The 26,920-nt window shown below is 45.3% G+C and overlaps 1 pseudogene; it reads left to right on the forward strand.

Annotated features, from left to right (window-relative positions):
- LOC129330283 (vomeronasal type-2 receptor 26-like) lies at positions 1–26,920 on the forward strand (annotated as a pseudogene).

Consider the following 26,920-nt stretch of genomic DNA (forward strand, 5'->3'; position numbering starts at 1 on the left):
ATGGTTCACGGTTTGCGGGCTCCAGAACGGCCCCCTTTGCACTTAGAGAGCCCATATTCACAGGGAGTATGTAGCAGACTGTCCTCCAGCCAGCATCCAAGTTTGGTCAAGATTGCAATAGGGATCTTGGAGTTATACCCTCTCCAATCCAAGGTCCCCAGGAAACCCCCACTCGATACAGTTAGAGCCACCAGTTGACGTTGGCCCAGTGGACAAGGGGTGTATTCAAAGGCGGGCCACCTCCCATTTAGGGGGCGGTGGGTATGGCCACTTCCCAAAGGCTAGCAAGTGGCAAGCAAGAGCTCTGTCCCATTCCACTGCTTGCTGAAAGTGAAACCAGAACTGGGAGCGCAGTGCTTTTTATAAGCTGAGGTCCCATAGAGAAATGCAGGAGGTCTGTGTTTGGCTGTCAGAGCTGCCTATCAGGGTTTGCAGGGATGAGATTGGAGTGCCCATGACTACAGAACACCCCTCCCCTGCTCTGCTTCATCTGCTCCTTGCTGTTCATCGGGCGGCCCAGGAAGGTCACCTGCCTTCTCCGACAGACTGCTTCTGGCATTATCTTCTCTCTTGCCATTTCTTCCATCTTGGCAAAAACTGTTATAGTGGTCCTGGCCTTCATGGCTTCCAAACCAGGAAATGTGACGAGAAAAGCCTTGGGGAGACAGTGGGTGAATTCCATTGTCCTAACTTGTCCCTTTATCCAAGCTGTTATCTGTACCATCTGGTTGATAATTTCTCCCCCATTCCCAAAGTTGGACTTCTATATCCTAGCTAGAGAGATCATACTGGAGTGTAACGAAGGCTCGGTCACCATGTTTTACACGGTCCTTGGTTACATGGGTTTTCTGGCCACCATCAGCTTCATTGTGGCTTTCCTAGCTAGGAAACTGCCTGACAGCTTCAATGAAGCCAAGTTTATCACCTTCAGCATGCTGGTGTTTTGTAGTGTTTGGCTCTCCTTTATCTCAACCTACCTGAGCATCAAAGGGAAGTCCATAGTGACCGTGGAAGTCTTCTCCATCCTGGCCTCTGGTGCTGGTCTCCTGGGTTGCATCTTTCTCCCCAAATGCTATGTTATTGTTCTGAGGCCTCATCTCAATAGCAGAGATCATCTCATACGGAAAAAGAATGTAAGAACCTGAATCCTTGAATATTCTCTGCCATTTTGAATTTCTGTTAATTATATCTTCTCAGGAAGGCTGCTAAAATTACTGGAGAATGATAGTTTTAGAAAAATTCAACCAGTGACCTCCTAAAGATTCAGAGGACAAATCTGACGAAGAGAACTGTGATTCTCGAAAGCTTATGCTACAGTAAAGTTGGTTAGTCTTAAAGGTGCTACTAGAGTCTTTTCTATTCTCCTAAAGATTATTATTAATAAATTAGTTTATCTTTACAAAACCCAGAGTATGTGTCTTCCTGTTACAGATTAATGTGGCTAGACCTGCAGATCCTGAACCCATGTCACAAATTGCCATTCATTGAAAAGTGTATATTTTTACTGGAAAAAAATTAAACAAAATTGTTGATCATATTTGTCATTAAAGTTGTAATGTCACAATAGTTTCGTGATTAAAAGTTCCTGTATATTAAGGCGTATTTAAGCACCTTTGGGCTTGCCCTATACCTGATCTGTTGAGATTATATTTTAGCCCTTTGGAATTTTTTTTGCAGATGTTCCTTCTGTAACTAGAACAAATAAATTTTGACTTTATTTACTGTGTTTGTAAAGATCTTTCTTTTCCATCCACATCAGTCTGGAAGAGCGGTATATAAGCACAGTTATTATTCTTATTTTCCAATCCGTAGGAGAACCCTCAGAAAGACAACCTTCTTTGTTGACTTCAGCACCCAACTATACTTGGCATGTGAAATAAGTCAAATCAGGGCTCCCCTGACCTGACTCACAATCATGCATCAGAGGAAATCACCTTAAAAACCTGCCCGTTGCTCAGTGTAGCTCAGAGCAGTGCAAAGGACAGAACAGGGGACTTTACTCCAGCCATTTTCCCTAACAGAAAAGTCTGGGGAGTTGTTCGCCGCTTCTCTGGGCTCCATGTGTCCTCAGTCATTTTATCCCAGGACACATGGAGCTCCGGGGACATCTTCACCAGGGAAAATGACTTGAGAGTGAATGCAGAAGCCCCTTCTCCTCCCCTGGCAGTGCTCCAAGATGCACCAAGTGACAGAGAGGTTTTTAAGGTAAGTTCCCTCAATGAACATGGGATGACAAGTCAAGTTGGGGGATCCACAACTTGTGTCACATGTCACAGAGAGCTCGTTCCTGAGACCCAAGAAACATATCCGAGATACTTCTCGGTCATTATCTTTTGATTGAAGTCCTACTTAGGTGCAAGCCCAGCCAAGGCTGGTCTGGGAGTCAAGAGAAATAAAATGAACAATGTTTTCTTTTACTGGATCAAGCAGACCAGGGGCTAAGTTATTTTCTAACACAGACTCTCTGGGGTACATCTGGAACCCCTTTAGTAAAACATGAACTATCAGTGCTGGAGTGATATTGCTTTCCTTTGGCCCCACTCCTTACCTGCTTCTCCAAATGTTGCTTAAGCTTTGCAGCTATTGCATCAAACTCTTGATAAGATTAAACAACTGGTTACATGCAGGAAATGGACAGGGTCAGTTTTTCTTAATACCCGCCTTTGCTCCAAAAGCCATAGTAGGACTTGCACAATAAATGAACAGGGCACAGGGCAGGCAGCGAACAGCTTTCCCCGATCTATTGAATTGAGGGAACCTCACATGGGCTATGATGCTTCCTCAAGACCGGGGGTGTATAGGCAAGAGTGTCCCAACTTCCATCTGATAGATGCTGGAGGGATGCCAAGATGGAGGACAGGAGAATGATGTAAGCCACTTTGGGCTCCACTGGAGGAAAGGCAGGGTATAAATGAAATGAAATGAAATGAAAATTTAAAAAAGAATAAACATAAAATAAAATGGTTGTTGTGGGTTTTCCGGGCTGTATTGCTGTGGTCTTGACATTGTAGTTCCTGACGTTTCACCAGCAGCTGTGACTGCCATCTTCAGAAGTGTAGCACTGAAAGACAGAGATCTTTCAGTGTCAAATTGTGGAGAAGATGTTTGCCTGATATCAGGTTGTCTATCTCCTTTCCCCTCTCTCTTTCCTCTGGAAGTGAATAGATTAGACTAGGATGGAGAAAATGAGTAGAAATCTTAAAAGAGCTGAAACCAAGTTAAAACAAAACATAAGCATTATCACAATGCTGTAAGTGATACAGAAATTACATAGTAGAATCCTAGTTACAGCAACAGATAGTTCTTAATATACGTAATAGTACAGGCCGCAGTGCTTATCACTTTACCAAAGTATCTTCCTGAAATATTTCATTAGAGTATAGCTCTAAAACGTCTCTGATGCACAAAATCCCATTTTACAATTAAAAGTTCAATGAAATTATTACAATACAAGTAACAAAGACCATTGTGGGGGGAAAATACAACGGGCTCTAGAAAGTGGAGGGAGCAGGTGGGCATTACCTGCTCCTCTGCACCAGATACCGGCTGGGTGAAGGCAGGGGTTGGGCATTGCTACCTTCTCCACTCCTGATCCCTGACAGGTGAAGTGGGGGCAGGCATTGCCACCTGCTCCATTCCTGATCCCAGTCAGGTGAAGGCGGGTGCGGGCATTGCCACATGTTCCATGCCTAATCCCTGCCGGGTGAAGGCAGAGGCAGGCATTGCCACCTACTCTGCTCCTGATCCCAGATGGGTGAAGACGGGGAGTGGGCATTGCCTCCTGCTCCACTCTGGATCCTGACCGTGAGAAGACAGGGGATGGGCATTGCCACCTACTCCTCTGCTGATCCAAGCCAGGTGAAGGTGGGGTGCAGGCATTGCCACGTGATCCACTCATTATCCTGACTGGATGAAGAGGGGTAGGCATTACAACTTGTTCTGTGCCTGATCCCGACTGAGTGAAGGGGGGCAGGCATTGCCACCTGCTCCATGCCTGATCCCAGCCGAGCGAATGGGGCAGGCATTACAGCCAGCTGTGCTCCTGATCCTAGCCAGGTGAAGCCGGAGGTGGGGGGGCGGCATTGGCACCAGCTCCACTCCTGATCCAAATCAGCTGAAGGCAGAGGAGTGGGCATTGGCACCTGCTCCATTCCTGATCCCTGCCAGGTGAAGGCAGGTTCTGGCATTGCCACCTGCAGTGCCGGGGCGCCCATGGAGGCCAGGTAGGCGGTGGCCTCAGGGCGTGGGGTGGTGGAGGGGGCGCCGGAGGAGGTGCGGGGGGGTGGGAGTGTGTACCACGGAGCTGCAGCCTCCCAGCCCTCCCGCCCTACATTGCCACTGCCGCCAGCACATGCCCCCAGCCGGGCTCAGCAACCGTGGGCAGGCATCTGCAGTGCGCAGAGTAACCAAGTGGGAGAGCTCAGAGGCCACCCGCGCGCCATCCCAGCCACCCGCTGTAGTAATTGGGCCAGCGCACATGCGACGTCATCATGCAGGCCAGTGTGAGTGTGTGTGTGCATGCACGCGTGCGCAGGGGCACCCAGCTCTCCGGCTGCTGCGGGTGCTGAAAACCCTGGCGCCGCTGCTGGCCACCTGATTTGCTCCTGATCCCAATCGGATGAAGGGGGGTAGGCATTGTAACTTGCGCTGCGCCTGATCCCGGCTGAGTGAAGGGGGCAGGAATTGCCGCCTGCTCCATGCCTGATCCTGGCCAAGTGAAGAGGATGGGCATTGCTGCCAGCTGTGCTCCTGATCCTGCCCAGATGAAGATGGAGATGGCATTTCCACCTGCTCCCCTCCTGATCCCAGCCGAGTGAAGAGGGAGTTGGCATTGCCACTTGTTCTGCTCCTGATCCCAGCCAGGTGAAGGTGGCAGTGGGAATTGCTCCCTGTTTCGCTCCTGATCCTGGCCAGGTAAAGGTGGGGGGCGAGCACTGCCACCTGCTCCACACCTGATCCCAGCTTGGTGAAGGCAGGGGCTTGCATTGCCACCTGCTCCACTCCTGAACTTGGGGCAGGCATTGCCACCTTCTCCGCTCCTGATCCCAGCAGGGTGAAGACAGGGGGTGGGCATTGCCACTTGCCCCGCTCCTGATCCCAGCCTGGGTTTGCCACTGCAGCAGTGCCCTCTGGAGGCACACCAGGGTAGAAAGCAAGTTGTCTTGAATACGCTTGTAGAATCACTGCATCATACAGCATCTCTCTTACTTTTTTGTCATACAGAATCTTACTGTTACCTCTTGGTAAAAAGAAATGTTTGAGCTTGTCACCTCAAAGAAACCAGAGTAGTCACCAGGAAAGCAATTTGAATTGAGTCCAGAAACAGACTAGCAGCCAGTACAGATATTTCTGCACAAGGGTGATCTCATTCCTGTACCCTGTGAATATCATGTGAATATTTTCCTACGAACTAAGTCAGCAGAACTGAAGAGATGGGAAGTATAACTTATGAGATGGGAAGTTATGAAATTAATGGGTGTGGAGGGGGAGGGAGATTGAAGAAACTGAAGAGGGGACATTTCAAAAACAAAATCCAATGGGAAGCTGCTGAATTGGAATTCATATATATTCAGACAGACTTGGATTGGATAGAGACTAGGAATGGTTACCTCATTATCATTATTAAAACTGCCAAAGTTAATGCTGCTGCAATATCTCCCTTTTATTTTTCTGATCGAGGTAACCAATGTGTGCCTGCTGCTCTTAAAGCCTTCAACGCTAAAGTTGGAGCTCAGTTATTGTACGGGGCCCCGCTCTGGATTGATGCTATTGACAATTCAGTTGAACGTGTTCAATCTAACTTCCTGCGTAAGATCATGGGGGTTCCTATGTGTGTTCCATATGCTGCCTTATGCTTAGAGTGCGGTCAGAATTTGTTGGCCACCAAGGCATGGCTTCACACTATCAAATATTGGTTGAAAAACTCCATTTTAATTCTGATCCCCCCAGTTATACGTACCATTTATTATCTGAATTTGCCAACTCTAGTTGGTCAGCCTGTATTGAAGCTAAAATAAGTGCCTTGAACTTATCTATAGAATCTTTATCCCTGCTATCTGAGTCTGAGGCCTTCTCAAAAATAAAATCCAGTCTTTTGGGATTAAAGTTACAAACTCTCTATAGTTCTGCTAGTAAAACTTGCTGTCCCCTAAACTTGGGGATTGTCCCTAATATAAGTTTCCCAGCAGTATGCCTTTACCAACTCCTGGCTCCCAATTTACGTAGAGCCTTTTCTCTGGCCAGATTTAATGTTCTTCCTTCAGCCATTTTATGTGGCAGATTTCATGGGATTCCTTATTATAGCAGGTGTTGTCCTTGTTTGATGGACTGTGTTAAAACTGTTTCCCATGTTCTTCTCCAGTGCTCTTTTTCTCTGGCGCCACGCTGGGATCTTCTACATCCTATAGTAGCCCAACTTTCAGAGTTTTCTGATGATTTTAAGGTTCAGTTCTTGCTTGACAACCCAGATGGGGAAATAACTGAAATAGTAGCTAAGTTTCTCTACAGTGCCATGGCTATACGCCCTGGCAAGTAATATTCTGTACTGGTTTTGCTGCACTATTGCCCTGCTCTTATCTGTATTTTAATCTCATTTTGTATGGAGTCTCTGTATTTAAAATTTTATATTTTATGTATGCCAATAAAGGCTTGCTTGACGTCTCATTATCAGAAGTAACGGCCTTTCAGGCATTCTATTCAGATTCCGCTATGGAGGGGAGGGGTCACACTCAGCCTGGATTGTGCACTCCACCTCTTTCATAACTTTTGCAACTGATTTGGATCTACTCCCCCCTCCCCTCACCACTTATATATATCTGGCCAGTTTCTTCATACACTCCATGCATCTGATGAAGAGAACTGTGAGCCTCAAAAGCTTATGCTACAATAAAGTTGGTTAGTCTTTAAGGTGCTACTGGACTCTTTACTGTTTTGCAACTACAGACAAACACGGCTAACTCCTCTGGATCTATAACTAAGAAGTTATGGTACATTTCCTGGCTGACTAGTGGACTGAGTTTTTACTCCATATTTATTAATGAAATCGTGTATTTGTTGTATGTTGTATTTATTGGCATATTTATTGTATATTTATTACATTATATTTATTAGCAGATTGTATACACGCTAGTATGCTTGGGATAAAAGATTAGCAAGGTAATCTTGATGATTGTGTAGCACTTGAGCCCTTTATCAATACAGTCAGATTGTCTTCAAATTTATTTTGTATTGCTTTAGTGAGATGTCTCGGCGGGGGTTTCTCCTCTGTTTGTAGTCCAGTCCTATCAACCGAACATTTATTGAAGGTATTTGGCCTTTGATCCAAAATGGGCTGCAAGCTACGGACCTTCTGTCAACTCTGGTTTCAAACTAAATGTTGATACTACATTGAAAGCCACTCGGTCACATCCATGTCTTCCTGTGGTTCAACCATCAAACCAGACTCCATTAACTTTGGACCAAGCTTGGGCTCCACTTTGGATTTCAGCAGTCAGCTTCACACAGGCCTAAATTCAGAACCTGGCAGTGAAGGCCAACTTCCTGAGTCCATCTGCCTAATGAAGTAGTAGAAAGTCATGCAAACGTATTTGTTTCCAGTTGACATGCAAAGGGAACCTGGCACCACTTGAAATGTGATTATTTCTCTCCTCTGTAATTTTTACTGAACCCATGAGGATTTCCTCCTCCAGAGGTGATAAAAAAAAAATCCAGGACAAAACATGTTTGTACCAAATATGTTATAAATATTCTTCGACCTGTTTAAGTGGGGCTGGGGTAGGTATGGGTCACTTTCACGTCAGATGTTTCCTTCCTCCCATTCAACTGAGCACCTTCTTGCAAGCTGCATGTCAGGTTCTGTCCTGTAATTCGGTTGTTGACCTAGCAAGGAAGATTTCTTGCCATGCTGCTAATGAGGGTGCTGCTCTTCTCTTGGCTCTTGCCTCAAGCCACCCTCAGGGAATTGAGGACCAAGTGCCTCCTGACAAGACCCTTCCAGCTCCAAGAAGCCTATTACAGGCCAGGAAACTTCACTGTTGGTGGGATTTTGCCCCACCTCAACACTGTAACCATCAGAGTGTCTTTTGAAAAGCCTCCTCAAGTCCGACCCCACCAACGGTAAGTTTTCCCAGAAGGGCTCTGAGGGAGGTGTCCTTTCAGCCAAGAGAAGATTTCCTCTGGCACACAGAAACAGCATCTGAGTTAAACAGGAGAAGAGTGAATCTAGAGGCTGTCAAGTTCAAGGGAGGAGATGCTGACCAGTACTTTGAGTTCCATGTCAAGAATCTGGAAAAAAACAGGAATTGCCAGATTTTGCATTTTAATCATGAGTGCTCCATCCTGCATTCTTAAGTATGATGATGGGCATTAGATGGCTTTAAAGGGCAAGTCAAATGCATGGAAGAGCAGTCTATTAACTGCTGTTAGCTGTGAGGGCTAAACGGAACCTCTTTCGTCAGAGGCAGGCTACCTGTGAATACCAGATGCTGGGGGGAAGGGGTGGCAGGAAAGTGTGGTTCTATCTTTCATAAAGATAGTCTTTAAAAGAGGATACTGAAGTAGATGAGCCTTTGGTCTGATCCAGTAAGGATATTTATGAGTGCAGCAATATTCCCTGTTTTGGGTGTGGTTGTAGCACAGTGCATTTATTTAGATTTTACTATAAATTCTTGGTGGAAACTTAAAATGAGGTTTTGGGTTGTGTCACATGGTGGTTAAACCAGATGGCATTTCTTTGAGGCCCCTCTTCTGCCATCCTCTCAGCATGCCATGTACCTCTTCTTGCAGCCCGGTGCCCAAAAACTATCAACACATCCTGGCTCTCGTATTTGCCATCAATGAAATCAACAACGATCCAGCACTCCTCCCCAACATCACGCTGGGTTTCCGCATCATTGAGGACACCTACTTTGCAAGAATGACCTACCAGGCCGGCCTGTCCTTTCTTTCCTCACAAGGTCAAATGGTGCCTAACTATAGATGCAGCAGACAGGAGAAGCTGCTCTCCGTCATCGGAAGTCTCTTCTCCGAAATCTCAGTGCAGATGGCTTCCCTACTGGGTGTCTTCAAGATCCCACAGGTATGGAGGATTTTTCTGGGCTGAGATCTGAGAAATAGAAGTACTCTTAAGGGAGGCAGTAGAGCTTGCCAAAGGGAGATGCAGGAGTGGAGAAGCCACACCTTCAGAAATATATTTGTATTGATAATGATTTTTGTTGTAAGCTGACCTGAGCCTGATTGCAGAAAGGGTGGGGTATAAGCTGAACAAAATAAAATAAAAATAAATAAAATGTTAGTGCTTAGAGAGACAGACTAAGAATGGAAAGACCTGAGTTTGAATCCCACACTGCCATAAAGCATTCTGGGTGACTTCGGGCCAGTCCCTTTTACAGTGATGTATGCCACAGGGTTATTATTGTGAGGACAAAGCAGCAGAGGAAAGAACTTGGTAAGTTGCCCTGAGCTCTTTGGAGGAAAGGGAGGAATAAACTTTGCTTGATAAATTGACTTAAAAAAAGAGGTTCCAGTCAGAAGGAGGGAATGTATAAAGCTGAACCTGGGCCACTGAGTGTTAAGATTTCTGGCCACTATCATGGCTGCCTTTCCCAAAAGAAAAGGAAAACTCACCCCTCCCCCCAACTTGCCCCAGAACACCTCAGACCAGCCACTCTCAACCTGCTCATTGAATCCTGTGCAGATGTGTGTCTACACCTATAAATTCCACCAATGTTGTTTAAAGAGATGCCTACGCATCTCTGCAGGTAAATTTACGTCTCTTGCACTTTATCATAGCAGTTCTATACTCCTGCTTTGGCCTTCTGTCTGTGACTGCTCTGTGATCTGTCAGTCTCAGTGATAGCCAAACGATCTCTAAGATATACTGTGAAGGGAATTCCCCCCCCCCCGATCTCTTTCCTCAAAAGACTTTTAGAGCCAAGGAATGCAAATTCCATGGATCTCAATAGCAAATATTACTGGAGGGAGCAGTGTATCCTTTGTATGTCCCTTCAGCATTAGGATTCCCATTGATCCCTACCCCCAGAGTACCACATGACGATCTCTAAAACAGCAGGCCTCTCTGATTCCACTTCTTCTCAGGTGTAAACTATAACCATCTCTCGGTGTTTGATGCAGCTTAGCCCCTATTTCCTGGTGCGAAACCTCTATGACAATGTCAGAATCAGAATTTTTCTAGTGAAGAACTTAACTGCTATTTTAGTATGTGCCCCCCCCACCCATGTATGCAGACACAAGAAAACCAGGTGACCAAATTTCCTTCAAGCCCATAAAAGAGATTTATATGTTCTCCAAGTAGTTATACGACTTGTATATCAGTTATACTAGCAATATGGTTGTCTTTGGATGAGCATGATTTTGCTTTTTTTAATTTGTAAACTCTTATGAGCAGAAGCAAAAAGGCACTTCTGCAATGAAGCAGAACCCTACCACACATCAGTTCCCCAGAGAGAGAGAGAGAGAAAGAGAGAGAGAGAGATCCTACACTTTCCAGAGTCTTCAGGCAACCCACAGCTGTCTGTCAGCTCCTCTTCCCGTCTCTGCCAGAAGTTGTTTTTTCTTTACACACAGACACACACCTACCCGCTCTCTTCAGCCGCACCAGGGCTACGTCCTCCACACTCTGATGAGTGGTTGGGCAAAGTCAGTTCTTAAGAATTAAGACCCACTGAAGAAACATTCACAGTCAGTCAGTAACATTCCCTTTCTCAGCTATGGCTTCCCCCAGGCATTCCACTTTAGGCCAAGTCTATGGTAGAAATCCTTTTACAATAACCAGAATGCAAGCTCTCAACAATTTGTTCAGAATGAAACCAATGAAAGGTGTGACCAGGGAGTCAGGAAGAAAAATGCAACTCAGAGCCAGACCACAAGAGACGAATTACACGAGGATATATGAGAATCATGTCAGTGCCAGAGTGTGTGCCTGGCACACAGAATGTTCATGGTTCAATCCCTGGCATATCCATTTCAAAAGACCTTGCTTGAGGAAAGCTTCTGTCCAGGCTAAACTACACTGTAATGAATTGAACTGGGGGAATCTGTACACACGCCCTTTCCCTGCAACCATAAGCAGCTGCAGTGAACAGTGTTTTAGCCAGCTTTGGCCTTTCCTGGGCAGAAAAGATCTGACCCCTGTGGTGCATGCTCTCATTACATCTAGACTACATTACTGCAGTGCACTCTACATGAGGGAAGAAAGGTAGGATGTAATTTTTGTAAAATAAATAACACTGTAAGCCTTCAACAATATAAATAACACTGTATTTTTAAGCTGGTGTTGCAGAAGGAAGTGCAACCTCTTTCAGTATGGGCTCTAGGGCTAAATTAGGAATCAAACTTACAAGACAAATGTAAGTTGAGAAATTTCTTTAAGTCAACAGACAGAACAATACAACTAGATTTGTATAAGGAAACACATAGGTGTAACAGGGAACAGAAAATTGCAGCAAACAGTGCCTTTGAATTCAGTTAAGTATCTGGCTGTTGCTTTATACCACTTCGGGGTGAGTAAAGTCCAACTTCTCTGGTGCACCAAGCGCCAGGGTCTTTGGATACACTCTTGATTAAAGTAACAAAGTGGTACTCAGCCGTCAGACTTCAACTTAAAAAGTAAAGCGTTGTCAGAATAACATGATTCAGTAATAATGCCAAACTTAAATGTTAAAAAACCCCTTTACTAACATATGTTTGCAGTTGCCTTATTCAGGGTGATAAAAGCACATACATTTTTCTCAAGCTCTCCCGCAAGCAGCCTCTTCCTCAGCTGCCCAGCTCCAGACATTCACTCTGCCCTACTGGGCAAGACTCATGGAGGTTACAGAAATGGAACAAATTCCAGAAAAAAGAAAAATCTTCCAGTAGAAAAACATCCTTAGGAAAATTGAGGACAGAGGTCCCTGTTGCCTGAACTTCAGTATATACTCAGTTTGCCTGATCATTGAGGGATAGTCTATATTCTATGGTGGGAGGTTGTGATAAAAGGTCATTTCTGAAGCAGATGCTCTCCAGTAGTGGATTATAAAATGCTCAACAAGGATGGGAGAAAGGGCCACTCCTCCACTTCCAAGTAACTGGCTGGTTTGTTTCTTTGTGTAAAGAAGGCAAACACCACATTTTAGAAGCTGGTGGCCTAAAGAACTAGGAAGAGGAGGGGACAGGTGCTAGTTCAAATTTGGCAACTGGCAAGAGAGGAGGTAGCCGTTGCTGGACAACTGGCTCAAGTATTTTAAGTACTCTGAGTGCAGGATGTGTGTGTGTGTATGTATCTGTATCTGATGCAGGGAAGCACGTAACCCCTTAGGCATACCTCTATGTCTCCACCTATGTTCTGCCTGTAAATTTGAAAATAATAAATATAAAGATACTCAAAGACTCTAGTACTATCTTTCTTTGCAGTGGCCACAAACCCAGGCAGATATATAACTCACGGAATTTGTCACTGCTTTGAGATGTCAGGTCAAGGCAACACTGTTTATAGGCTGAAGTTAAATGGGGAAGCAGGGCAACCTCCAGCACAAAAAAGTTTGTTCAAGAGGGTGAGGCCCTAGGCAAGAGTCACAGCTGTGGTCATAACTACACTTAGGCTGGAGGCACCTGCCCTGATTATATTCCCAGCAAAGTCCCCTAGCCATGTCCCACTGGCTGGACCCCCCCCCCTCACGTGTGCTGTCGTTTTTTTCCCCTGATATGGGGCTCCACCAGCCAAAGCCACAACTTCTGATTGATGAGGTCCCATCTGGCACTGGGGTTGTGAGAGGCCCTCTTATGGAAAGCCTTGTCATATTCAACGGCTGCTAAATCACCCACAAGGCCCTTGGCCCTGAGGACATTACCATGGTGGTTGGTCAGGTGCCAACCCCTTTCAGGGAAGGCCACCTGCACAACCCCCATGTAGACCATATAACCCTCCAGCCAATTATTAAAAGAGCGTTCCACCATCTCCCCTCTGGTGCTTCTTTTGTTTCGCTTTGAGGAAAGGGCGCATTTGCTGTCCTCTGCCTCAGGCCTGATAAGGGAAAAGACGTATTGTCGAAGGCTTTCACGGCCGGAGAACGATGGTTGTTGTGGGTTTTCCGGGCTGTATTGCCGTGGTCTTGGCATTGTAGTTCCTGACGTTTCGCCAGCAGCTGTGGCTGGCATCTTCAGAGGTGTAGCACCAAAAGACAGCTTTTGTCTTTTGGTGCTACAAAAGACAAGACCAAGACCACGGCAATACAGCCCGGAAAACCCACAACAACCAAGGGAAAAGACGTCTATATAGTAGCCATCTAAGATACATTCCCTGACTTTGCGAGACAGATGGATCCCGAGGGGGGGGTCTCATCATCCGTGAAAGGAGAGACAGTGGGAGGCAGTTTGGGGGAAAGGCCAGCCACCCAAACCTCCCGGGGACCCCCCCCCCATTCTTGCACCCACCAGCCCTGCATCAGATGGCCCAGGCCGGGAGACCAGGAACCTGGGTGGCCACCCCACAATAGTCCTCCCTGGGAGCTTCATCCTTGGATGAAGAGGATGTACCTGAGCTTCCATTGCTGTCTGATACCTCCTGATGCCGGTGCGAATGCTGCACTTTTCTGCATGCCCACTTCCTCTTTCTGGCTGGCTGCCGCCACTCTGGACTGGAGGAGCTTTCTCCATTGGAGCTGGATGACCTTCTGGCCGGGCGGTCCTTGGCTGGCTTTCTTCAACTGGCTGCCTCAGACCCTAGGGACCTGAGCTGCCCCGGGCCCGGGGTTCCCTAGCTGCTCCACCCTGGTAGTGAGCAGCTTGAGGGCCTAGCTGATGCCTTGTAAAGTGTCCATGTTCTCCTTTCCCGTGCCAGATCTCGTCCACTTCCTTGAGCCGGTTGCCCCATGCTGTCCCCCATCTGCTCTGGCTTTGGAGGCTCCAGTCAAGGCCTTAAAACCCGGCCCCACCGCTGCTGCAGTGGGGGGGGCAGGCTGCCGCCACCCAGGGACCCCGGCTCCCGCCTCCACGTACCCTGCTAACCCCAGGTTGATTTGCTGTGAGTGAAACCTGGGCCCAAGAAGGGTGAGAGGAAGCTCCGCTCTGCCCGGCTCATTTTCCAGCCTGGCTGGCAGGCATGCCCACCGGCCAGGCCTTGACTGGGTGCCCTGCCGCCACCACTTTCAGTCTCAGAGCCATCAATGAGGGGGGGAAACTGCTCTGAAGAATAAGGCCACCTCCGGAGACAAGCCTCCACACTGGAACCAATGACTGCTGCTTCCCACAGAGCAAAACCCCGACTAGATCGCCCGCCGCATGCTGTTGGGACTAGTGATTTCAGCAGTGATTTCCACAGTGATTTCAGCCCCAGCACGGAACGAGATACCCGCCGGTTTCGCCTGCTGGAAAGCACCTGAAGCCGGAGGGAGAACTGTTCAACTTAAATAGCGGCCTGCCCAACCTGAGTGAAAAGCAAGTTCCCCAGGTCTGGCACCAGCCCCCCTCCCAAGACCAACCACCTCCTGGCTGGCCCTTCTTGGCCAGTCATGGATTTGAACAGATTGGGTGCCTGGGAAGGAGACAGCATGGTGGCCGCCATGCTTCCACGCCACCGGCCACCCCATGGGCAGCAAATTGGCTGTGCAGGTGAGTCTGGGGGCAATCATGTATGACTGCCTCACAGTTTTAGAACTATCAGCATACTGAGCTAATGAGGTGGGTAGCTGCCAAAGGGAAATCCAATGAGTCTTTACAGCATTTAATTACACCAATCAACTACTTGGGAAAAGCATTTTTAAAACCTCTGTAAGAAATATAATCTCAAACTGGAGTTGGACTTTGAAATCAATCTTAAGCAAGTTCCAGAATGGGAACCTGTTACTCATCGCAAGGTAGTTAAACACAGGGCAATAGGAAATGGATTACTGTCACAGCCCTGATTTTTCTTGAGTCTTGAAGATATCACACAACACTGAGAAATCCATTTTTCTTTCCTTTCCCCAGCTCGGTTATGGCTCCTTCTATCCTGTCTTAAGAGAGAAGACCTCATTTCCTTCCTTTTACCGAATTGACCCCAGTGAAATCCCACAGTATTTTGGGCTCATCCGCTTACTCCTTCATTTCCACTGGAACTGGATTGGGGTCATTGCTCCAGATGACGACAGTGGGGAAAGTTTCATCCAGGCCCTGACTGTGATGCTTGCTCAGAACGACATCTGTGTTGTGTTCATTAAAAGGACTTTGTCAGAAATCTTGGCCTATGTTGTTATGACTATAACTGACTATTTGAGACTAGCTTTAGAAGTTATGCAGAGTAAGGCCAAAGTCGTCATTATCTCTGGGGACTTCAATGCCATACGTAACTTCATCATTCCACTTTTTTATTCTAAGACCTCATCTGGGAAGGTCTGGATTGTGACAAATCAGTGGGAATTTGCTGCTATGGGATACTACTTTCAGTGGGACGCTGTGCGGGTCCTCCATGGCGCTTTGTCCTTTAGAGGTCACACAAAGGATGTGCCAGGATTTCGCAATTTTCTCCTGACTTTAGATCCACATCAGCCCCAGGGAGATGTCTTTCTTAGAGAATGGTGGAAACTTGTATTTAAATGTTTATTTAGGGAAGCTGGTCAGATCAATGTTGGAGGCCTTGCGAGCTGTACAGGGAAGGAGAACATCGAGAACCTGCCACTGCCCCTATTTGAAATGAGGATGACTGGCCACAGCTATAACGTCTACAATGCCATCTATTCCGTGGCGCATATGGTACATGCCATGTACACACCTGAATCAAAACGAGCAATGATGGGGAAAGGCAAGAGACTTCTGGATGTCCAGCCGTGGCAGGTAAGGTCCTTCCTCTGATATGGTTTGTAGGAGAGCCTTTCTGTCAGGAATTTGGTTTCAGAGGGATGGGAGTTCACAGTCCATAATTCCTCTGTCCTCCGTTTCCTTGCTCTCCACTCTCACAAGGCAAAGCTTGTGCTACAAGAAAAGTCTTACGTGGCCATCTTCTACCTGGGTTTAAATATTGCCAGATTGACATGTCCTACCTATCTACTTGTAGGTCCTCTTGTAGGTGGTTTCTTTGGGCTGATTTGATTTTGCAGGGTTGATGACTTCCTTCAGATCAGATGAGCTCCCATTGTTGCTAAACCTGTGCTTGAAAGCTCATTCTCAGCTGTCAGGATTTGAGTGGTTTTCACCACTTGGGCTATCCTGCTGTGAAGGGACTCCTCCGCCGAATTAAATCTACACAATGGCAGGGCAATCATGGGACAATCTGTACAGCCACCCCTTCTTTCCCCCCCCCCAAAACCAGAACGTATCCTTCCCTACCAAATTCTATCTTGCTAAGCAGATCTACAATCTCAATCTTCTGTCTTGTCTCCAGTCCAATTGCTCCCTGCCTCCACCCAATCAGATGGAGTGTGTTATAACAGGTAGCCACCAGTTCTCCCCTGCAAAAAAATAAAAATAAATAGCTGTAATGGAAGAGACACTGCCTAAGTAAGAGTGCCCATTAGGGTTGCCAGGTCCCCCTGAGCTCAAATTGGGGGTCGTTGGGGGGAGGATGCACTACGAGAACTTACCTCGAGGGTGCACACAGCAAGCATACACTCTAGATCACTTCCACATCATGCCAGGAATGACATCATTCACAATGCAATGCAGAGGCGATCCAGATTATGAAGAACACTTTAGGGGCGTGTAACCCATTCCTGTACCTTTCCCCTTGCCAACCAGGTGAGAGGTGGGGGGCAGAGGCTGGGACCCAGGGATCCCACGCCCCCACTAGGGAATGGGATCCCTAGAGCCCACTGAAGATGCATCCTCAGCCTTGGATGAGAGAGAGATTGACAAGCAAGCAGGCAGGCAGGTAGGCATCTCCTCACTTGGTAGCCCTCAGAGCATCTTACAAAGCACCATGGCCTCTCATCATGGCCTCTCACAGTTACAATCATTCTTCACCTTTCCAAAGCATCTCTTCCATTTCAGATTCTTGCTGCTTTGAGGAACACCCGATTCAACAACAGTGCAGGAGAGGAAGTAGATTTTGCTGAAAGTGGCAAGAGAGCAGCTGGCTATGATATTTTCAACTTGATCTTCTTTCCAAATCAATCTTCAGCTCAAGTGAAAGTTGGAAGGATCGATCCTAGGGCTCCCCCAGGCCAAGAATTCATCATTAACACAGATGCGATTATTTGGGCTGCCCAGGTAGGGAAGATGTTATATTCATGGGTCACATGGGAGAATTAGAAAATGTTGCAGTTGGATTCCTTGAGACTGCAGTACGAGCACCAAGCTGGACATTACATTTTTGGTGAGTTGTTCCTGGGTTCCCCGAAACAACCTTCAGGGCCCCTGCAGGGACACAACAGCTGCAGGAAACGTCATTTTAATAATTGGAAGGGCCCATTTACAGCTTCAAACTGCGGTGTGTATGGGGAGAATGGACGTTTCAGCTGCTAAAATGGCCCTGGCGGAGATTTAATTACATTCCTTTGGAGGAGCACCTAGAGCTATACAAGTAGGAGCCAAGCTACAAGTGATGCCTTACGCAGGTTGGACACTTGTCAGCTTCCCTCAAGTTTTGATGAGAAATGTAGGCATCCTGGTTTTACAGCTTGGCTCTCCATTACAGCTGCAAGACCAGGATGCCTACATTTCCTATCAAAACTTGAGGGAAGCTGACAAGTGTCCAACCAGTGTCATTTGTCACTTGTAGCTTGGCTCTAACTCTCTATCGGGGACTGTTTCAGCTTCTCAAAATTGTGTGGGGGTGAAGCAGAAGCGGAGGCATTCGGACTTACCGGGTGCCTGTTTGCCGCTGACGGGCTCGGAGGGAGCAAGGGCAGCGTCTTCGCTGCGTTGGGCTCATCCGGGGAATCCCTGGGTGGGGCCGACGGCGAATGAAATTCAAACTTGGAAGCCGGCCAATCAGGGGTGCCCTGGCCGGCTCCGTGGAGGGGCGGGGCAAGGCTGCGGACCTCCGGTCCGCAGTCTTCACTCAGGTCTGGCAGCTGGGTATATAGCCAGCTGCCGTCCCCGCTCCTCCTCACTTCGGCTCGTCGCGTTTCCCACCCACCTCTCCCTTGTTTTCAGTTTTTGGTTTATGTCACGACTTTCAGGTGGTGGGCATTGGATCAGATCACTTTTGGGGGGAGCTGGGGGCCTCCGCCACGGCAGCCGCCACGGCATCCTCACTCCGAGGCGGCAGGGGAATCACTCAGGGGTGTACACCCAGGTGATCTCCCCTCAATGCCACTCCTCGGTTTCCCTCCCCCAGCCGGGGTCTCGGGGGATTGAGGTACATCAGTTGGCAGGCGGGTCAGCCGATGTTTTCTGGGATCTGATCCACATGCTGCGCCAATATTCCTCTGTTGCTGCTGTCAATAAAGTTGTGGCCATGTTTTCTCCAAGCCTGGTGTGGTCTGTGTTTGTTCAAGCCCCTTTCTCCCTCCCACCCTCAGCGCTAGGCGGCAAACCCCGCTTCCCCTCATTCCATAGGTTCAAGCGAAAAGGGGTTCTCTCTGATCTTTAAAATGCAGCTGATACGTGACTTCAAGGAACATGACTTGGGTTAGGAGAACCTAAATACAACTCACCCCAAAAAAGAATTGTCCAGTTTGGCCCTGAGACTTGCCGTTAGAGACCAGACCAAAGTGACTTAGCTCAAATGATGGTCTCCAGAATGGTAAGCATTCGATCTGAGCCTCTCTTATAATGGTTTCCTTGAAATATGTAACTTTCCTGGAGAGATCTGGCCCTCCTGATTTGGCAACTCCTTCCAGCTTGCAAAAGAAAACCTCTTTCAGTTAGTGAGTCTGGCTTGGTACAGGTGAGCCACTACAGTTGTGGAGAAAACCTCATCACTGCCTCTTTTTCTTCTTAGAAGCGGCCTTCTGCTAGGTGTGTGGAGAGCTGCTTACCAGGATACAGCAGGACAGTTCAAGAAGGGAACTGGGTTTGCTGTTACGAATGCAAGCGTTGTCCAAGTGGGACAATTTCTAACCATACAGGTACAATGATTGAAAACTATGTTAAAGAGTAGAACTTAATAAAACCTGAGTGGACTGCAAGACGTGGAAGCATCTGTTAAGTGTAGATTCTGCATTTAACAACAACATCAACATTTGGTATATATCCCGCCCTTCAGGACAACTTAATGCCACAGAGCAGTTTACAAACTGTGTTACCGTTGTCCGCACAACAATCACCCTGTGAGGTGGGTGGGTCTGAGAGAGCTCTGAGAGAGTTGTGACTGACACAAGGTCACCCAGCTGGCTTCAACTGGAAGAGTGGGGAATCAAACCCAGTTCTCCAGATTAGAGTCATGCTGCTCCTAACCGCTATACCAAACTGGCTCCCTCCCTTTAGATAGTAATGTATTTATTTTTATTTTTATTTTATCACATTTCTAGACCGCCCTCCCCGTCAGACAGGCTCAGGGCGGTTTAACAACAGTTTAAAACAATAAAAACATTATAAACATTATAAAAACATTAAAATATTATATCATAAACAATTAAAATTGGCGGGTATAAAATATTAAAATGTATAGTTTAAATGAGATGCCACAGCTTGCTTTTGGGACGCCCTGCAGAGCACATGAGTCAGCGCCCTGGACTTCTCTGCTAAAGTCCAGCCCAAGAATACCACTGTTGATTCTGGAATGGTTAAGTAAACGGTACTCTGCTAGTTCAAATCTCACTACTGCCCTAAGTTCAGTAGGGTGGCCCCTCTTCTCAGCTCCTGCTCCCCAGCTGTATTGTGGGAATAATAATAACGCTGACTTTGTTCAATCCTCTGGGTGGGGCACTAAATCTGTCGAGAAGAGTGGTGTATAACCACACTATTGTTGTTGCTCTTGTTGTGTTCAAGTTTATTGTAGCAAAATAAAGCAGAAGACCAGCTGTCCCTTAAAGGCTAATAATATTTATTCCAGCATGAACTTTAGTGAGTCCAAGCTCACTGCTTTAGATGCTATGAAGAGGAAAACATTTTCTACATTTTTGTAAGGAAAATTAAAGAAGGAGAGGGACCCAGAGGTCGGGCACATAGAGGTCTGATGTGAATCCTGTCAAAGTTTCCAGGGGTGATTGTCTTGAGCAAGGGCCTGCAACAGATTAGGTTAGTTTCAGGTAGGTAGCTGTGTTGGGGTGAAAATACACGTTATGAAATACCTCTGGACGTTCAAGTGAACCTCATTTCACATGTCCCCCTTCTAACTTTTTTTATTTATTTATTTATTTTTCAGTATACAAAACACTACACAAGACTATCACAAGGGAAGGGAAAAGATAAAGAAAAAGGGAAGGGGCGGGGAAAATGGGAAAAAAGGGGAGGATAACCTACAATCAACACTACACTTCAGTGTTTTCCCTTCATACTGCCATAACAGAAAAAAAATAGCTCAATAAGATAATGATGGAGTGGTTAATCATACAGAATACACATTTCAAATTCTAATTAAACTTTCCTCCCCGTTCTGGGTCCCAGACGCAATTCTCTCTGAGCAGCCGCAGCTGCGATGCTCTTCTCCTCCTCCCCCCCCCTCAGACTTCTCCCTTTCTTCGTACTTGGTGCACTGAAATTCCGGGGTTTTATCCTCAAAATCCTTTAGTTGATCTTCTGATAGTATCTTATAGGCTTGATCTTTATGTCCAAACCATATTCCTTCCGGAAGTAACCATTTGTACTTTCTTCCATGATCCCTCAGAAGAGCTGCGAACTTTTTGTACTTAAAGCGTCTTTTCCGGACTAGAAATGGAACGTCCTTCAGAATCTTGACTTTAAGGCCCATAAAGTCCAAATCCGCATTGTATGAGTTATATAGGATAGTGTCCCGAAACTTTTTAAATGAAAAGTCAATAATGATCTCGCGAGGCAGCTGTCGCTTTGTTGCATATTTTGAAGAAGCCCAACGGACCTCCAAAATGGCGCTTTTGACCTCTTCTTTAGTTGTCCTCGTGGGTGTCGCCAGTAGTTCCGAGACCAAATCCCACAGATCCTCATTTTCCTCCTCTTTCACGTTTTGGAGACGCAAAATTGTCTGCGTTCGTTCCACCTGTAGCCCGATCAGCTGGTTCTCCACCAACTTCAGCTCTTTTTTCGTAGCCTTCACAAGTGACGCACTTTCCAGAGCAGACTTCTCTGCCCCCCCCCCCCGCTACTTCCTTAATGGTTTTCACTTCGCTTTCAATTAAGCCCACCCTTTGATCAGTTTCGTTCAGCTTGTCAACAAAGGGTTTTATGGCTTCCACCACCGCCCTGTGCACCAATTCTTCGAGCGACTCTCCCTTCTGCAAGGTAGCCGAGATTGACTTACCCAGAGCGGGACTTTGCTTCTTTGCTGCCATTTGGGGGGGGGGGGCGCCAACCAAATTCTGGAACTCACCGAAGGGGAAGAGCGAGTCTTCTTCAGATCCACCACTCCTTCACAAACTCTTGTAGAACAGAAGGGATTCGCTTGTTTACAGGCTTCCGCCTGTTTCTTTTATTTGCCGTTTCTCGTTGCCCAGCGGCACTCGAGGCGCCGCGCACGTCTGCCGGCCTCCATAGGGACAAACGGGCAATTCCCCCCCTGCATTGATTTTGGGGGGTTCTTCCCGCAGCGTCCCGGACCCTGCCTCCCTGACTGGGAGTCCTGGGGGCTAATCCTTGCAGATCAGCCGCCAGGTCAGGGTGCTCGGGCGCTTCCTCCCGGACCCGCCGAGAGGAGCGTCCGACATGGCTGAGAAAGCGAAACCGAATCCCCCCTTCTAACTTTCCATGCACTCACTCGCACAGTCACACTTCAATTTGCTCCCCAAGAGTACATTCATATGTTCCATATCAGTTCCTCCTCAACTGCTAAAAGTACCTCCATTTCCCCCTTCTCCTACATCCATTCATTGAAATGCAGATCTTGACACTTTCTCACACCTTAAAGAAGTGCAAATGGGCAAGTTAAAGGAGCCTATAGTACTTGTTCTTGCAGCGAAACTTACTTATAGACGCAATCACCCAAAGGGAGCTCTCATGAAAGCACCATGAAAGCAAGTACAGCCTGCAAATGAATTGAGAATCACACATAAAATCCTGCACTTGAGAATCCCGAGGTTATTTGCAACGTGTATTTCCACCCTTGGTCTTCACTAGAACAGCAGGATTTAAGTCCAGTGGCACCTTAAAGACCAACAAGATTTTCAGGTATGAGCTTTCGAGAGTCACAGCTCTCTTCTTCAGATCTTGAAAATCTTGTTGGTCTTTAAAGTGCCACTGGATTAAAATTCAACAGATTAGGTTGATACACATAAATAATGATAAGAGAGATCAGAGGGTCCAGCCTCTCTCTCTAGATGAACATAAGTGCAATGACATAGGATAAACAATAAACTAATCAAGGAAGAAAAGAAGCAGTCTGATGCATAAGAAAATTTAGATCAGTAAAGGGTTATAGTGGTTTTTTTTAGAAAATTTTATTGGTGAGTATACTTTTCAAATTCAATACATACATTCCCTCAATATCTAATTAACCCTATCCCCCACCCTTTTCCTCCCCCTCTCTATCGACTTCCAACAGCTTTCCAACCCTTACCCCCTCTTATTACTTGATAATTCCCTTAGTCTAAGCACATTCTAATTTTTTTTCCAGGTATTCTATCATATATATCAAATACCCTATCAATATAGCATGCTTCTATCAATTATACTATCAAATATTCTATCAGTATAATATACATCTATCAATTATACTATCAATATAGTATAAATCTTATACCCCTCAATATAGACCAGTATGATATAATATAATATATAACAAAAGTCTTAGTTTAAACATATTCTATTTCTTTTAAACATATATTCTGTCAAATATACTATTATCATTATAATATGTATTAACACCCCTACTGTGCACCCTGCCACCAATGTGGCACCGCACACAGCACCATACTGCACATTCATTATATAATATACAATCTAATCTACCAACGTAATAGTATATATAGTATGCCCCATCAGTATATTTGTTTAACTATTCCCTTATTCATATACTCTGATAAAGGTATTACTTATCATAACCTCCCTATCTTATTCTTTAAAAAATCAGTTCTAAATTTCATCCCTCTTCTGCTATATTATAATCCAAGCTTAGATTAAAATAGATATAAATTCTTAATGGTAAAGTCACTTCTCTCTTCTGTTTAAAATGTCTTGTTTCAAAAGTTCTCAAACTGCCACAGTTCTCCTTTCACATCCCATTTTTTTTCCAAAAATTGTTTCAGTTTCGCCCAGTCCACCAAATACTGTCCCGGATCTAGGTCTTTAAGTTTTCTTGTCATTTTATCCATCTCTGCCATGTACAGCAATTTGTAAATCCAGTCCTCTACAGTAGGTACTTCTTGCACTTTCCATTTCTGCGCATACAGTAATCTTGCTGCAGCTGTCATATAAAATAACAATGTTCTATTTTGCACTGGAACATTCTCCATTCCCAAATTTAGTAGCAGCAGTTCTGGGTTCTTATTTATTTGGGTTTGTAACACCTCATTAATTACTTCTATTATATCTCCCCAGTACTGCTTCGCTACTTCACAAGTCCAACACATATGGTATAATGATCCTTCGTGCTTTTTGCATTTCCAGCATTATCTGACATTTTAGCGTTCCCCAGCGCAATTTTCTTCGGTGTTAGGTACCATCTGTATATCATCTTGTATACATTTTCTTTAATATTCGTACACGTTGTAATCTTAATTGTATTCTTCCACAAGTGCTCCCATGCCTCCATTGCTATTTCTTTATGAAAATTTATTGCCCACTTCACCATCTGTACTTTCACTGTTTCATCCTCAGTGTACCATTTTAGAAGTATCTTATAGATCTTTGAGATTTGTTTCTTGCCTTCTTGTAGCATTACTTCTTCCAATTCTGTATTTTCCATTCTTATTCCTCCCCTTGAACAGTCCGATTTATAAAGATCCTTTATCTGTCTGTATTGAAACCAACTATAGCAAGGAGACAGTTCTTCTTGTGACTTTATTCTTAATGTTGAATATTGTATTTGTGTTATCTCCTTATAAGTTAAACGTTGCTGTTCATTCTCGACAGTTCTCGGGTCTATTACTTCATACGGGACCACCCAAGAGGGGATTTGATCTTCCAGATACATCTTATGTTTCTTCCAGATTGTGAAGAGGCTTCTTCTAATATAGTGATGCAGAAACAGAGAGTCCGCTTTTATTTTATCGTACCATAGGTATGCATGCCATCCAAATATTTTCTTATAACCTTCCAATGCCAGAAGCTTGCGATTTTTCAACGTTATCCAATCCTTTATCCATGTCAAACAAATTGCTTCATAATACAGTCTTAAGTTGGGCAGTTGCAAGCCACCTCTTTCTTTCGCATCCTGTAACACTTTCATTTTAACACGTGGTTTCTTGCCTGCCCACACAAAATTCGAAATTTTTCTTTGCCATTTTTCAAATTGTTTAGAGTCTCGAATAATCGGAATCGTTTGTAACAGAAACATCACATGAGGTAGAACATTCATTTTTATTGTCGCGATTCTGCCCAGCCATGATAAATTCAACTTGTTCCACTTTATCAAATCTCTCTCTATTTGTATCCACAATTTCTCATAGTTGTTCTTAAATAAGTCTATATTTTTTGCGGTTAGTTCAATTCCCAAATACTTTACTTTGTTTGTTACCTCGCAGTCCGTTAATTCCATCAGTTCTTGTTGTTTCTGTTTAGTCATATTTTTGCATAGTATCTTCGACTTCTTTTTATTTACAAAAAAACCAGCCAGATCTCCAAATTCCTTTATCTTCTTTATTACCTTTGGCATATTGTCAGTTGGATCCTCTACAATCAACATTATGTCGTCCGCAAATGCTCTGACCTTGTATGTAAACTCTCTTATCTTTATACCTCGGATTGTGTCATCCTCTCGTATCTGAATCATCAATATCTCCAAAATCAATATGAACAGCAATGGAGACAATGGGCAGCCTTGCCTTGTACCTTTGCCTATTTTCAGTTTTTTTGTCAAATCGTCATTCACTACAGTCGCTGCACTTTGGTCTTTATTAATTCCTTTAACTACTTGTATGAACTTTTCTCCCATTTGCAGCTTTTCCATGGTGGCGAACATAAAGTCCCAGTTCAAATTGTCAAATGCTTTTTCTGCGTCTACGAAAAAGAAACCAACCTCCTTATCATAATGCTTATCATAATATTCAATAGCATTTATTACTGTTCTCAGATTGTCTTTAATTTGTCTATTAGGTAAAAATCCCGCTTGTTCATCTGCAATAAATTCCGACATCCATCCTTTAATTCTTTCTGCCAACACCTTTGCAAATATTTTATAATCATTGTTCAACAATGAAATTGGTCTATAATTTTTAACATTAGTCAAATCTTGTCCTTCTTTTGGAATCAATGATATGTTAGCCTCCTTCCAAGAATCAGGAATCTCTTGATCCTGCATAACACCATTCATTACCTCTTTCAGGAGAGGTGCCAATTCTTGGCCCATTATTTTATAAAATTTTGCCGTTAGTCCATCCGGGCCTGGCGCCTTCCCCAATTTCGTTGATTGAATAGCTTCTTGTATTTCTTCTTCTGTCACTTCCTTATTCAATTTCTCTTTCCATTCTTCAGAGAGTGTCGGAAGTTTCATCTTATCTAAATATTCAGCTATTGAATCTTTGTTCACCTCTTTTTTTTGGTATAATTTTGCATAAAATTTAAAAAAGCTTTGCAGTGCACACCCCTGCCCCTGGCTCCCCCTCCGGCGCCTCAGGGCTCGAGGTGGCTGCTGGACCTGCCTCAATGGACGCGCCGGTCCTGTGTGAGAACATTGCACTCAATTTCAGTTTCTGACCTATAGCTTGAGAACCACTGGTTTAGTAGTCTAACCTAGACAATGTATCATTTTATATCCTTGTGTGTGAGCTCAACTGGACAGTATTCAGTGAACATTTGCCAAGTGCTGGAGATACTTCATTAGTGTTGGTTTCTTCCAGATGCTGATCACTGTGTCCCATGCCCAGAAGATCAATATCCAAACAAGAATCAAGACAGCTGCATCTCAAAGAAAGTGACCTTCCTTTCCTATCAAGAGATTTTGGGGGCTATTTTAGCTTCTCTTGCTCTTTTACTGTCTCTGATCACATTCCTAGTCCTGGCAACCATCATTAAACATCGAGACACACCAATTGTCAAAGCCAACAACCGAAAGCTCTCCTATGCCCTCCTTGTTTCCCTCCTGCTCTGCTTCATCTGCTCTTTGCTGTTCATCAGGCGGCCCAGGAAGGTCACCTGCCTTCTGCGACAGACTGCTTCTGGCATTATCTTCTCTCTTGCCATTTCTTCCATCTTGGCAAAAACTGTTACGGTGGTCCTGGCCTTCATGGCTTCCAAACCAGGAAATGTGACAAGAAAAGCCTTGGGGAGACAGTGGGTGAATTCCATTGTCCTAACTTGTCCCTTTATCCAAGCTGTTATCTGTACCATGTGGTTGATAATTTCTCCCCCATTTCCAAACTTAGACTTCTATACCCTAGCTAGAGAGATCATACTGGAGTGTAACGAAGGCTCAGTCACCATGTTTTACGTGGTCCTAGGTTACATGGGTTTTCTGGCCATCATCAGTTTCATTGTGGCTTTCCTAGCTAGGAAACTGCCTGACAGCTTCAATGAAGCCAAGTTTATCACTTTCAGCATGCTGGTGTTTTGTAGCGTTTGGCTCTCCTTTATCTCAACCTACCTGAGCATCAAAGGGAAGTCCATAGTGACCGTGGAAGTCTTCTCCATCCTGGCCTCTGGTGCTGGTCTCCTGGTTTGCATCTTTCTCCCCAAATGCTATGTTATTGTTCTGAGGCCTGATCTCAATAGCAGAGATCATCTCATACGGAAAAAGAATGTAAGAACCTGAATCCTTGAATATTCTTTGCTGTTTTGA

The sequence above is a fragment of the Eublepharis macularius genome, chromosome 5, assembly GCF_028583425.1.
Source record: "Eublepharis macularius isolate TG4126 chromosome 5, MPM_Emac_v1.0, whole genome shotgun sequence".
In the NCBI taxonomy this organism is placed as follows: domain Eukaryota; kingdom Metazoa; phylum Chordata; class Lepidosauria; order Squamata; family Eublepharidae; genus Eublepharis; species Eublepharis macularius.